The following is a 12774-nucleotide window of genomic DNA, read 5'->3' on the forward strand; positions in this document are numbered from 1 at the left end:
TTCTGCCAAGCGTGAGAATTTTTCTGCCATTTTTTTAGCTACATGGCAACTTTAGATGGTACTCCCTCCGTCCCATAATGTAAAACATTTTTTGATACCATACTAAAGTCAAAAAACGTCTTACATTATGAGACAGAGGGAGTACTAGATCATGAGTGGCGTGCGTTGCCGCATCCTCTATTTTGGTGATAGAACAATTGAAATTTCTACACAAGGATACAAAAGATAAATATGATAGATATATAAACTATTGAAAAGGATAAAATAGTTCATGTATTAAAAGGAGGCTTTAATATCCCTTAGTTTTCAATAGGACCCGGCTGTCACGGGAGGGTACGACAAAAGATGTTATGCAAGTTCTTTCCATAAACACGTATGACTATTTACGGAATACATGCTTACATTATATTTATGAACGGGAGTTAGGGTCGTATCGCCCTAGGTTATGACTGTTATATGATGAATATCATCCAACAAATCGCCGATAATTAATCTTCATGTGTGGTTGAATTGACAACTCAGCTGCTAATACTTGTAAATATTTTTTGACTTCCCTGTGTGGAATCAATAAATTTGGGTTGAATACTCACTACTAGGGAAAAGCTTATACACAGAAGCTTACCGGTAGCGTGGGTCAAAAATATGCGCTACTGCTATATATAGCAGTAGCGCCGTGCACAACAGCTCACTACTACTATACAATTAGCAGAAGCGCGGCCCAGACAAAAAGCGCTATTACTATAACTGCAACAACGTGGCCGACAGGATAGGTATAGTAGTAGCGCTTGTCTGCAAACCGCGCTACTACTATTCATCGTAGCAGTAGCGCTGTTCATGGACACACGCTAGTACTATGGGTGCCTTATCCCCAATTTTTCCTCTCCTACCCGACCATCGTCTTCCTCTCCTCACTCCCCGCTTCTCACTCTACCTCCTCCGCCGCCGCATTGCCGTCGCCACCGCATTGTGTCCTCCCTCGTCCTTCTCGGTATGCCCTCCTCTCCCTCATCGTCCCACCGCGCCCTCCTCCCTCCTCCTTCGGCCGCCCCTCCTCCCTCCTCCCTCCTCATCCACCCACCGCCGGCCCTCCCCCTCCTGCAACCGCCGCCGGCCCTCCTCCCTCCTCCTCTAATGCAATAGGTAGTGCTACCTCTTGAGCATGCGTTGGTTTTCCCTTGAAGAGGAAAGGGTGATGCAGCAAAGTAGCGTAAGTATTTTCCTCAGTTTTGAGAACCAAAGTATCAATCCAGTAGGAGACAACGCACAAGTCACCTAGTACCTGCACAAACAATCAAGAACCTTGCAACCAACGCGATAAAGGGGTTGTCAATCCCTTCATGGTCACTCGCAAAAGTGAGATCTAATAAAGATAGTAAAGTAAATATTTTTTGGTATTTTTGTTGTATAGATTGAAAAGTAAAGATTGCAAAATAGTAAACGAGATGCGATGTAAACAAAAGAGATGTAGTTTAATAGTAAAGAAAACCCGGGGGCCATAGGTTTCACTAGTGGCTTCTCTCAAGATAGCATGTATTACGGTGGGTGAACAAATTACTGCCGAGCAATTGATAGAAAAGCGCATAGTTATGAAGATATCTAAGGCAATGATCATGAATATAGGCATCATGTCCGTGTCAAGTAGACCGAAATGATTCTGCATCTACTACTATTACTCCACACATCGACCGCTATCCAGCATGCATCTAGAGTATTAAGTTCATAAGAACGGAGTAACGCATTAAGAAAGATGACATGATGTAGAGGGATAAACTCAAGCAATATGGTATAAACCCCATCTTTTTATCCTCGATGGAAACAATACAATAAGTGCCTTGTTGCCCCTACTGTCATTGGGAAAGGACACCGCAAGATTGAACCCAAAGCTAAGCACTTCTCCCATTGCAAGAAAGATCAATCTAGTAGGCCAAACTAAACCGATAATTCGAAGAGACTTGCAAAGATATCAAATCATGCATATAAGAATTCAGAGAAGAACCAAATCATATTCGTAGATAATCAAGTTCATAAACCCACAATTCATCGGATCTCGGCAAACACACCGCAAAAGAATATTACATCAAATAGATCTCCAAGAACATCGAGGAGAACTTTGTATTGAGAATCAAAGAGAGAGAAGAAGCCATCTAGCTAATAACTATGGACCTGAAGGTCTGTGGTAAACTACTCACGCTTCATCGGAGGGGCTATGGTGTTGATGTAGAAGCCCTCCGTGATTGATTCCCCCTCCCGCAGATCGCCGGAAAAGGCCCCAAGATGGGATCTCACGAGTACAGAAGGTTGCGGTGGTGGAAAAGTGGTTTCGTGGCTCTCCCTGATGTTTCTAGGGTATAAGAGTATATATAGGCGAAAGAAGTATGTCGGTGGAGCTACGAGGGGCCCACGAGGGTGGGGGCGCGCCCTCCTGCCTCGTGGCTGCCTCGTGGCTTCGACTCCAAGTCTTCTGGATTGCTTTCGGTCCAAGAAAAATCCTCACAAAGATTTCATTCCGTTTGGACTCCGTTTGATATTCTTTTTCTGTGAAACTCTAAAATAGGCAAAAAAACAGAAACTGGCACTAGGCCTCCGGTTAATAGGTTAGTCCCAAAAATAATATAAAAGAGCATATTAAAGCCCATTAAACATCCAAAACAGATACTATAATAGCATGGAACAATAAAAAATTATAGATACGTTGGAGACGTATCAAGCATCCCCAAGCTTAATTCCTGCTCGTCCTCGAGTAGGTAAATGATAAAAACAGAATTTTTGATGTGGAATGCTACCTAACGTAATTATCAATGTAATTTTCCTTATTGTGGCATGAATGTTCAGATCCGAAAGATTCAAGACAAAAGTTTAATATTGACATAAAAATAATAATACTTCAAGCATACTAACAAAGAAATCATGTCTTCTCAAAATAACATGGCCAAAGCAAGCTATCCCTACAAAATCATATAGTCTGGCTATGCTCTATCTTCATCACACAAAATATTTAAATCATGCACAACCCCGATGACAAGCCAAGCAATTGTTTCATACTTTTGATGTTCTCAAACTTTTTCAATCTTCACGCAATACATGAGCGTGAGCCATGGACATAGCACTATAGGTGGAATAGAATGGTGGTTGTGGAGAAGACAAAAAGGGAGAAGATAGTCTCACATCAACTAGGCGTATCAATGAGCTATGGAGATGCCCATCAATAGATATCAATGTGAGTGAGTAGGGATTGCCATGCAACAGATGCACTAGAGCTATAAGTGTATGAAATCTCAAAAAGAAACTAAGTGGGTGTGCATCCAACTCGCTTGCTCATGAAGACCTAGGGCACTTTGAGGAAGCCCATCATTGGAATATACAAGCCAAGTTCTATAATGAAAAATTCCCACTAGTATATGAAAGTGACAACATAGGAGACTCTCTATCATGAAGATCATGGTGCTACTTTGAAGCACAGGTTTGGTAAAAGGATAGTAGCATTGTCCCTTCTCTCTTTTTCTCTCATTTTTTTATTTGGGCCTTTTCTCTTTTCTTTTTATGGCCTCTTTTTTTTTATTTTTCGTCTGGAGTCTCATCCCGACTTGTGGGGGAATCATAGTCTCCATCATCCTTTCCTCACTGGGACAATGCTCTAATAATGAAGATCATCCCACTTCTATTTACTTACAACTCAAGAATTACAACTCAATACTTAGAACAAAAATATGACTCTATGTGAATGCCTTCGGCGGTGTACCGGGATGTGCAATGATTCAAGAGTGACATGTATGAAAGAATTATGAAAGTTGGCTTTGCCACAAATACGATGTCAACTACATGATCATGCAAAGCAATATGATAATGATGGAGCGTGTCATAATAAACGAAACGGTGGAAAGTTGCATGGCAATATATCTCGAAATGGCTATGAAAGTGCCATAATAGGTAGTTATGGTGGCTATTTTGAGGAAGGTATATGGTGGGTGTATGGTACCGACGAAAGTTGTGCGGTACTAGAGAGGCTAGCAATGGTGGAAGGGTGAGAGTGCGTATAATCCATGGACTCAACATTTAATCATAAAAAACTCATATACTTATTGCAAAAATCTATTAGTTATCGAAACGAAGTATTACGCGCATGCTCCTAGGGGGATAGATTGGTAGGAAAAGACCATCGCTCGTCCCCGACCGCCACTCATAAGGAAGACAATCAATAAATAAATCATGCTCCAACTTCATCACATAACGGTTCACCATACGTGCATGCTACGGGAATCACAAACTTTAACACAAGTATTTCTCAAATTCATAACTAGTCTACTAGCATGACTCTAATATCACCATCTTCATATCTCAAAATAATCATAAAGAATCAAACTTCTCATAGTATTCAATGCACTTTATATGAAAGTTTTTATTATATCCCTCTTGGATGCCCATCATATTAGGACTAAATTCATAACCTAAGCAAATTAACATGCTGTTCTAAAAGACTCTCAGAATAATATAAGTGAAGCATGAGAGATCAATAATTGCTATAAAATAAAACCACCACCGTGCTCTAAAAGATATAAGTGAAGCACTAGAGCAAAATTATCTAGCTCAAAAGATATAAGTGAAGCACATAGAGTATTCTAACAAATTCCGATTCATGCGTGTCTCTCACAAAAGGTGTGTACAGCAAGTATGATTGTGGTAAACTAAAAAGCAAAAAATCAAATCATACAAGACGCTCCAAGCAAAACACATATCATGTGGTGAATAAAAATATAGCCTCAAGTAAAGTTACCGATAGACGAAGACGAAAGAGGGGATGCCTTCCGGGGCATCCCCAAGCTTAGGCTTTTGGTTGTCATTGAATTTTACTTTGGGGTGCCTTGGGCATCCCCAAGCTTAGGCTCTTGCCACTCCTTATTCTATAATCCATCAAATCTTTACCCAAAAACTTGAAAACTTCACAACACAAAACTTCAACAGAAAATCTCATGAGCTCCGTTAGTATAAGAAAATAAACCACCACTTTAAGGTACTGTAATGAACTCATTATTTATTTATATTGGTGTTAAACCTACTGTATTCCAACTTCTCTATGGTTCATACCCCCCGATACTACTCATAGATTCATCAAAATAAGCAAACAACACACGAAAAACAGAATCTTTCAAAAACAGAACAGTCTGTAGCAATCTGTAACTTTCGAATACTTCTGGAACTCTAAACATTTTCAAAAATTAGGACATCCTAGGAAATTTGTATACCAATCTACTGTAGAAAATTCAGATCAAAATCACGTTTCTGTGATTTATTAAAATTATTTTCGTGAGCGCATACGTTTCTGTTTTCTCAGCAAGATCAAACAATTTCACCGTAAGCCATCCTAAAGGTCTTACTTGGCACAAACACTAATTAAAACACAAAAAACACAATTATAACAGTATCATAATTGTGTAAACACACAAGAACAGAAAGCAAAAAGCAAAAATAAATTTTATTCGTTGGGTTGCCTCCCAACAAGCGCTATTGTTTCACGCCCTTAGCTAGGCATAATTTTATTGATGCTCACATGAAATATAATGATTGAAACATAAAGAGAGCATCACAAATCATGTGAAAAACACATTTAAGTCTAACATACTTCCTATTCATAGGAATTTTTTATGAAAACGAATTAGCAAGACAAGCAAGATCTAGCATATGCAAGGAAGAAGGAAGAAACAATAGCAATCTCAACATAACGAGAGGTAATTTATTATCATGAAAATTTCTACAACCATATTTTCCTCTCTCATAATAATTACATGTGGGATCATAAGCAAATTCAACAAAATAGCTATCACATAAAATATTTTCAACACGATCCACATGCATGCAAAGTTGACACTCTTCCAAAATAGTGGGATTAGCATTAACTAAAGTCATGACCTCTCCAAACCCACTTTTATCAAAAATTTCATAAGATTGAAATTTCTCTGAATATGTGGGATCTAAAGTTGAAACTCTTCCAAACCCACTTTCAATATTATTGCAAACACTATTATCAATCTCATATTCATCATGGGGCTTAAATAAATTTTCAAGATCATAAAAAGATTCACCCCAATCATGATCATTGCAACAAATAGTAGACATAGAAAAACTAGCATCCCCAAGCTTAGGGTTTTGCATATTATTAACACAATTGGCATTAAGAGAATTTATAATAACATCATTGCAATCATGCTTTTCATCGAAGGAACTACCAAGTATGGGTGCAATAACAACGATCTCATGTTTAACATAAGGAACTATAGCAAATTCATCTTCATAAATATTGGCATCATGGCCACAGGAATAGAAAGCATCATGTTCATCAAGGGATATTTCAATCAAATCATCGGAATCATCATTATCTATAGATTCATGCATACCATTAATTTCTTCCAAAGCAACGGTCATTCTCTCAATAAATTCTTTGACATAGACATTATGAGCATAGTTTTCATAGCGATATTTAAGTATGTCAAAAAATTTAGATTCGTAGAGAGTAATATCATACTTTTCAATCAAAGAAGCAACTTCATAAGCAACCTTAAAAGCAACAAATTCTTCAATTTGTTCGATATCATAGTAACTATAAACACCCTTTGCATAAGAAGATAAGATTTCGTTTTCATTAAACTCACATAGGTAGGGAAGGTGTTTTTTAGGGTTCTTAGAGCAACAAGTAAAATCATAAATTTCACAAAGATTCCAAGCATAACACAACAATCTGTTTATTTGATCCCATAAGAGTCTCCCTTTTTCAGACAAACGGTGACGCACAAAATGAGCATGCTCATCTAAAGATTTCCCATCAACTAGGCTAGTTGGGGTTTCAGCACGAGCGCATAAGGATCGAAGATGATCCAAGTAGAACACTTTAAGTGGATCCATATCAATAGATTTTTAGCAAGCAAAGATGCAAGCAAATAGAAGGCACATGGTAACACAAGCAAACAAGAGATCAGACACGAAAAAGGCGAACGAAAAAGATGACGAATAAAAAGGCAAATTTTTGTGAAGTGGGGGAGAGGAAAACGAGAGGCGAATGGCAAATAATGTAATGCGAGGGAGAAGAGTTTATGATGGGTACTTGGTATGTCTTGACTTGGCGCAGATCTCCCCGGCAACAGCGCCAGAAATCCTTCTTGCTACCTCTTGAGCATGCGTTGGTTTTCCCTTGAAGAGGAAAGGGTGATGCAGCAAAGTAGCGTAAGTATTTCCCTCAGTTTTGAGAACCAAGGTATCAATCCAGTAGGAGACAACGCACAAGTCACCTAGTACCTGCACAAACAATCAAGAACCTTGCAACCAACGCGATAAAGGGGTTGTCAATCCCTTCACGGTCACTCGCAAAAGTGAGATCTAATAAAGATAGTAAAGTAAATATTTCTGGTATTTTTGTTGTATAGATTGAAAAGTAAAGATTGCAAAATAGTAAACGAGATGCGATGTAAATAAAAGAGATGTAGTTTAATAGTAAAGAAGACCCGGGGGCCATAGGTTTCACTAGTGGCTTCTCTCAAGATAGCATGTATTACGGTGGGTGAACAAATTACTGCCGAGCAATTGATAGAAAAGCGCATAGTTATGAAGATATCTAAGGCAATGATCATGAATATAGGCATCATGTCCGTGTCAAGTAGACCGAAACGATTCTGCATCTACTACTATTACTCCACACATCGACCGCTATCCAGCATGCATCTAGAGTATTAAGTTCATAAGAACGGAGTAACGCATTAAGAAAGATGACATGATGTAGAGGGATAAACTCAAGCAATATGGTATAAACCCCATCTTTTTATCCTCGATGGAAACAATACAATAAGTGCCTTGTTGCCCCTACTGTCACTGGGAAAGGACACCGCAAGATTGAACCCAAAGCTAAGCACTTCTCCCATTGCAAGAAAGATCAATCTAGTAGGCCAAACTAAACCGATAATTCGAAGAGACTTGCAAAGATATCAAATCATGCATATAAGAATTCAGAGAAGAACCAAATCATATTCGTAGATAATCAAGTTCATAAACCCACAATTCATCGGATCTCGGCAAACACACCGCAAAAGAATATTACATCAAATAGATCTCCAAGAACATCGAGGAGAACTTTGTATTGAGAATCAAAGAGAGAGAAGAAGCCATCTAGCTAATAACTATGGACCTGAAGGTCTGTGGTAAACTACTCACGCTTCATCGGAGGGGCTATGGTGTTGATGTAGAAGCCCTCCGTGATTGATTGCCCCTTCGGCAGATCGCCGGAAAAGGCCCCAAGATGGGATCTCACGGGCACAGAAGGTTGCGGCGGTGGAAAAGTGGTACCGTGCCTCTCCCTGATGTTTCTAGGGTATAAGAGTATATATAGGCGAAAGAAGTACGTCGGTGGAGCTACGAGGGGCCCACGAGGGTGGGGGGCGCGCCCTCCTGCCTCGTGGCCGCCTCGTGGAGTTCCAGACTTCGACTCCAAGTCTTCTGGATTGCTTTCGGTCCAAGAAAAATCCTTGCGAAGGTTTCATTCCGTTTGGACTCCGTTTGATATTCTTTTTGTACAAAACTCTAAAATAGGCAAAAAACAGAAACTGGCACTGGGCCTCCGGTTAATAGGTTAGTCCCAAAAATAATATAAAAGAGCATATTAAAGCCCATGAAACATCCAAAACAGATAATATAATAGCATGGAACAATCAATAATTATAGATACGTTGGAGACGTATCAGGCAGCGGCTTAGTGAGGTGTAGTTCGTTATTTTTTCTGGTAGATATTGGTTTTGATACAAGTATTTGGTTTTCAAGTGCTAAGTTACTGGAGTCGATGTGTTGTGTATCTTTATGCTCACAATAGTTATTTACGTAGGACTTATCAAATTTTCTTATGAGGGCTGGGGGTGTGCTTTTGCTGGTGTGTAAATTAGATATATATTTTCTTGTGAGGGTTGGGGGTGTTTTTGCTGGTGTGCAAATTAGATAGATATTTTCTTGCTACAAGCATCACCCAGGTTCAGACACAAACTTCAAGGGTCTCTCTCATAATTCAGAGACACCTTTAATTTGTATCTTACTATACTTACTCACTCACTAGCTAGCTAGCTTTATGTTATTGTTTTTCTTTCCTGTGAAGTGGATCGTTCATCTTTGCTCATATTGCTTTAGGAAAATGGCGACCACCACCACCATGTCGAATGTGGAAGTCAAGGTGCGCCATCAGCCTTGCAACTGGCAAGTTGTTCGGCATCTACTTCCAGCCGAGTTTTCGTCATGCGGCGGTAAGAAATTATATGAAAATTATAACAACTATTTTGTTTTTAGTGTTGGCATTAATGCATTGTGTCATTTTGCTTTTTTTACACAGATCGTCCCATGCAATGTGAGGTCGAATTTCAACAAGCTGACAGGAGACACTGTTACCTTTGAGGCTCCTAGGGGCCCCTGCACTATGGAGGTCGAGAAAGTACGCAATATGTCGCAGATTGGAGGAGATGGATGGGCCCGTTTCCTCGCCCGCATGCGTGTTACTGGTGGTGAGTTGATCAGCTTCTCCTTCAGAGCAGAAAGACCCAAGCTGGCTGTCATTTATATCAACAAGGATGAAGATGATGAGGACCCACTCGATGAAGATGATGAGGACCCACTTCATGAAGCCATCGTAGCTCAAAGAATGAGGCTGAGCGAGGAGGAGGTGTGCAATCTATGAGACATAATACCGCCACGTGATGACTTTGTCGGGGTGCCATTCGTGACCCGCCTGACAAGTACCATGGTCGATCGGCATGATATGGTATGTTATACTAACTGTAGTAATTTGATGATATATATACATGCTTTATTGTTATACTTACAAATGCAAATCTATACTTAGTAGAAATATATGCTTAGTGTAGAGTCCAATGATATGCTGTGCGGAATCTAGTTGATGATATGCTTAGTGTAGAGTCCAATGATATGCTATGTGGAATCTAGTCGATGATATGCTTAGTGTAGAGTCCAATGATATGCTGTGTGGAATCTAGTCGATGATATGCTTTAGTGTAGAGTCCGATCACATGCTTATTAGTGTAGAATCCAAGGAACTATTAATAGTTTAGATAATCCATATATACTTATTACTAAAATTTATGCTTAGTTCAAATGTGTAGTACTGTGTCTTTTGATAGTGTAGAAATCTATACTTAGTAGAAATATATTTGAAAGAGTATGTACGAGGCTACTTATTAATTGATATGTTTTTCTGTTTCAGAAATTGCCAAAGAGCCTATCTGTGAGTTGTGGTATCGAGCCTGATGAAGAAGGCTCAGCTGGAATACGCCTTACCGCAAGGGGCTCCGTCACCACCTGTACTTACGGCGTGGACACGGACGGTCGCACACACTTAAGCTCGGTTGGGTGGAAGAGCTTCCTCGTTGGCAAGAATCTTCGTGTTGGATAGGCCATCCTAATTACTATCAGGAACACCCACCGCCCAGGCTTGAGGATGATGATCGTCGTCGATATCATCTAGAACTACATATGTGTGTGTGGCTGTATGACTATATATACCTAGTAGAAATGCTATATATGTGTGGCTGTACGATTACCTAATACTGCTTATCATATATGCTATATTCATGTGAGGATGCATGTTGACTATATATGAGTACCTATAATGCTTTATAATATTGTATGACTACTGTATGACTATATGGTATTGTGGTTAATGATATTGTTATCTGGTATATGTGAAATTGCAGTTTATTGAAACGGGTAGGAAACAGAAAAAAATGATGAAAGATACAGCAGCAGCGCGGGGAAAAAAAAGCGCTACAGCTACTTAATAGTAGCGCGTTCCAGAAAAGCGCTACTGATATGGTCAATAGTAGTAGCGCTGGTCTAGACCGCGCTACTACTAACTATTAGTTGTAGCGCCGTAGTAGTAGCGCGGCTACCCGCGTTGCTGGTAGCATCAAAACCCGCGCTACTACTAGGGTTTTCCCTAGTAGTGACTCTACCCTCAAAAACTGTTGTGATCCCCTATACTTGTGGGTTATCAAGACCTTTTTCTGGCGCCGTTGCCGGGGAGCACAGCTATATTTGTGGAGTCACTTGGGATTATTATCAAACTATCACTATGAAGAATCTGAAGGATGCTAAGACTAATATTTTTCCCTCTAAGACGAGGGGAGGTAAGGAACTGCCATCCAGCTTCGCTTTAGATTCACCTTATGTTATAAGTAAACTTGCAACACCACCACATACTATCAATTCTGATATGTCGCAAGTTATTGATGATGCCACTTCTGCTATGAATGCTACTCTTGATGATGCTAGTACCTTGCTTGATGATACTGTGCCACTAGGTGAATTTCTTGATGAACAAATTGCTAGAGTAAGACAGCATGATATTGTTGAAACTGATTAAGAGCTTGAAACTAAGAATCTTGAAACACCTATTAGAACTAGCCCTCCTAGATATGAATTGGCAGAGGTACCAGAAGGTTATGTTGTGGATGAGGAGACAACTAGAGATATTCTTGAAGGAAATATGCCCTAGAGGCAATAATAAAGTTGTTATTTATATTTCCTTATATCATGATAAATGTTTATTATTCATGCTATAATTTTATTAAATGGAAACTTGATACATGTGTGGATACATAGACAAAACACTATTAGAACTAGCCCTCCTAGATATGAATTGCCAAAGGTACCGGAAGGTTATGTTATGGATGAGGAGACAACTAGAGATATTCTTGAAGGAAATATGCCCTAGAGGCAATAATAAAGTTGTTATTTATATTTCCTTATATCATGATAAATGTTCATTATTCATGCTAGAATTGTATTAAACGGAAACTTGATACATGTGTGGATACATAGACAAAACACTGTGTCCCTAGTAAGCCTCTACTAGACTAGCTCGTTAATCAAAGATGGTTAAGTTTCCTAACCATAGACATGTGTTGTCATTTGATGAACGGGATCACATCATTAGGAGAATGATGTGATGGACATGACCCATCTGTTAGCTTAGCATAACGATCATTTCAGTTTTATTTCTACTGCTTTCTTCATGACAAAATACATGTTCCTTCGACTATGAGATTATGCAACTCCCGGACGCCGGAGGAATACCTTGTGTGCTATCAAACGTCACAACGTAACTGGGTGTTTATAAAGATGCTCTACAGGTATCTCCGAAAGTGTCTGTTGGGTTGGCATAGATCGAGATTAGGATTTGTCACTACGAATGTCGCAGAGGTATCTCTGGGCCCTCTCGGTAATACACATCATATGAAGCCTTGCAAGCAAAGTGACTAATGAGTTAGTTGCGGGATGTTGTATTATGAAACGAGTAAAGAGACTTGCTGGTAACGAGATTGAACTAGGTATGATGATACCGACGATCGAATCTCGGGCAAGTAACATACTGATGACAAAGGGAACAACGTATGTTGTTGTGCGGTTTGACCGATAAAGATCTTCGTAGAATATGTAGGATCCAATATGAGAATCCAGGTTCCGCTATTGGTTATTGACCGGAGAGGTGTCTCGGTCATGTCTACATAGTTCTCGAACCCGTAGGGTCCGAACGCTTAAGGTTCGATGACGATTTTGTATTATATGAGTTATGTATTTTGATGACTGAATGTTGTTCGAAGTCCCGAATGAGATCACGGACATGACAAGGAGTCTTGAAATGGTAGAGACATAAAGAATGATATATTGGACGATGTTATTCAGACACCGGAAGAGTTCCGAGAGGTACCAGGTAAAAACGGAGTGCCGGAGGGGTTACCG

This window comes from Triticum aestivum, chromosome 6D, assembly GCF_018294505.1.
Source record: "Triticum aestivum cultivar Chinese Spring chromosome 6D, IWGSC CS RefSeq v2.1, whole genome shotgun sequence".
NCBI lineage: Eukaryota > Viridiplantae > Streptophyta > Magnoliopsida > Poales > Poaceae > Triticum > Triticum aestivum.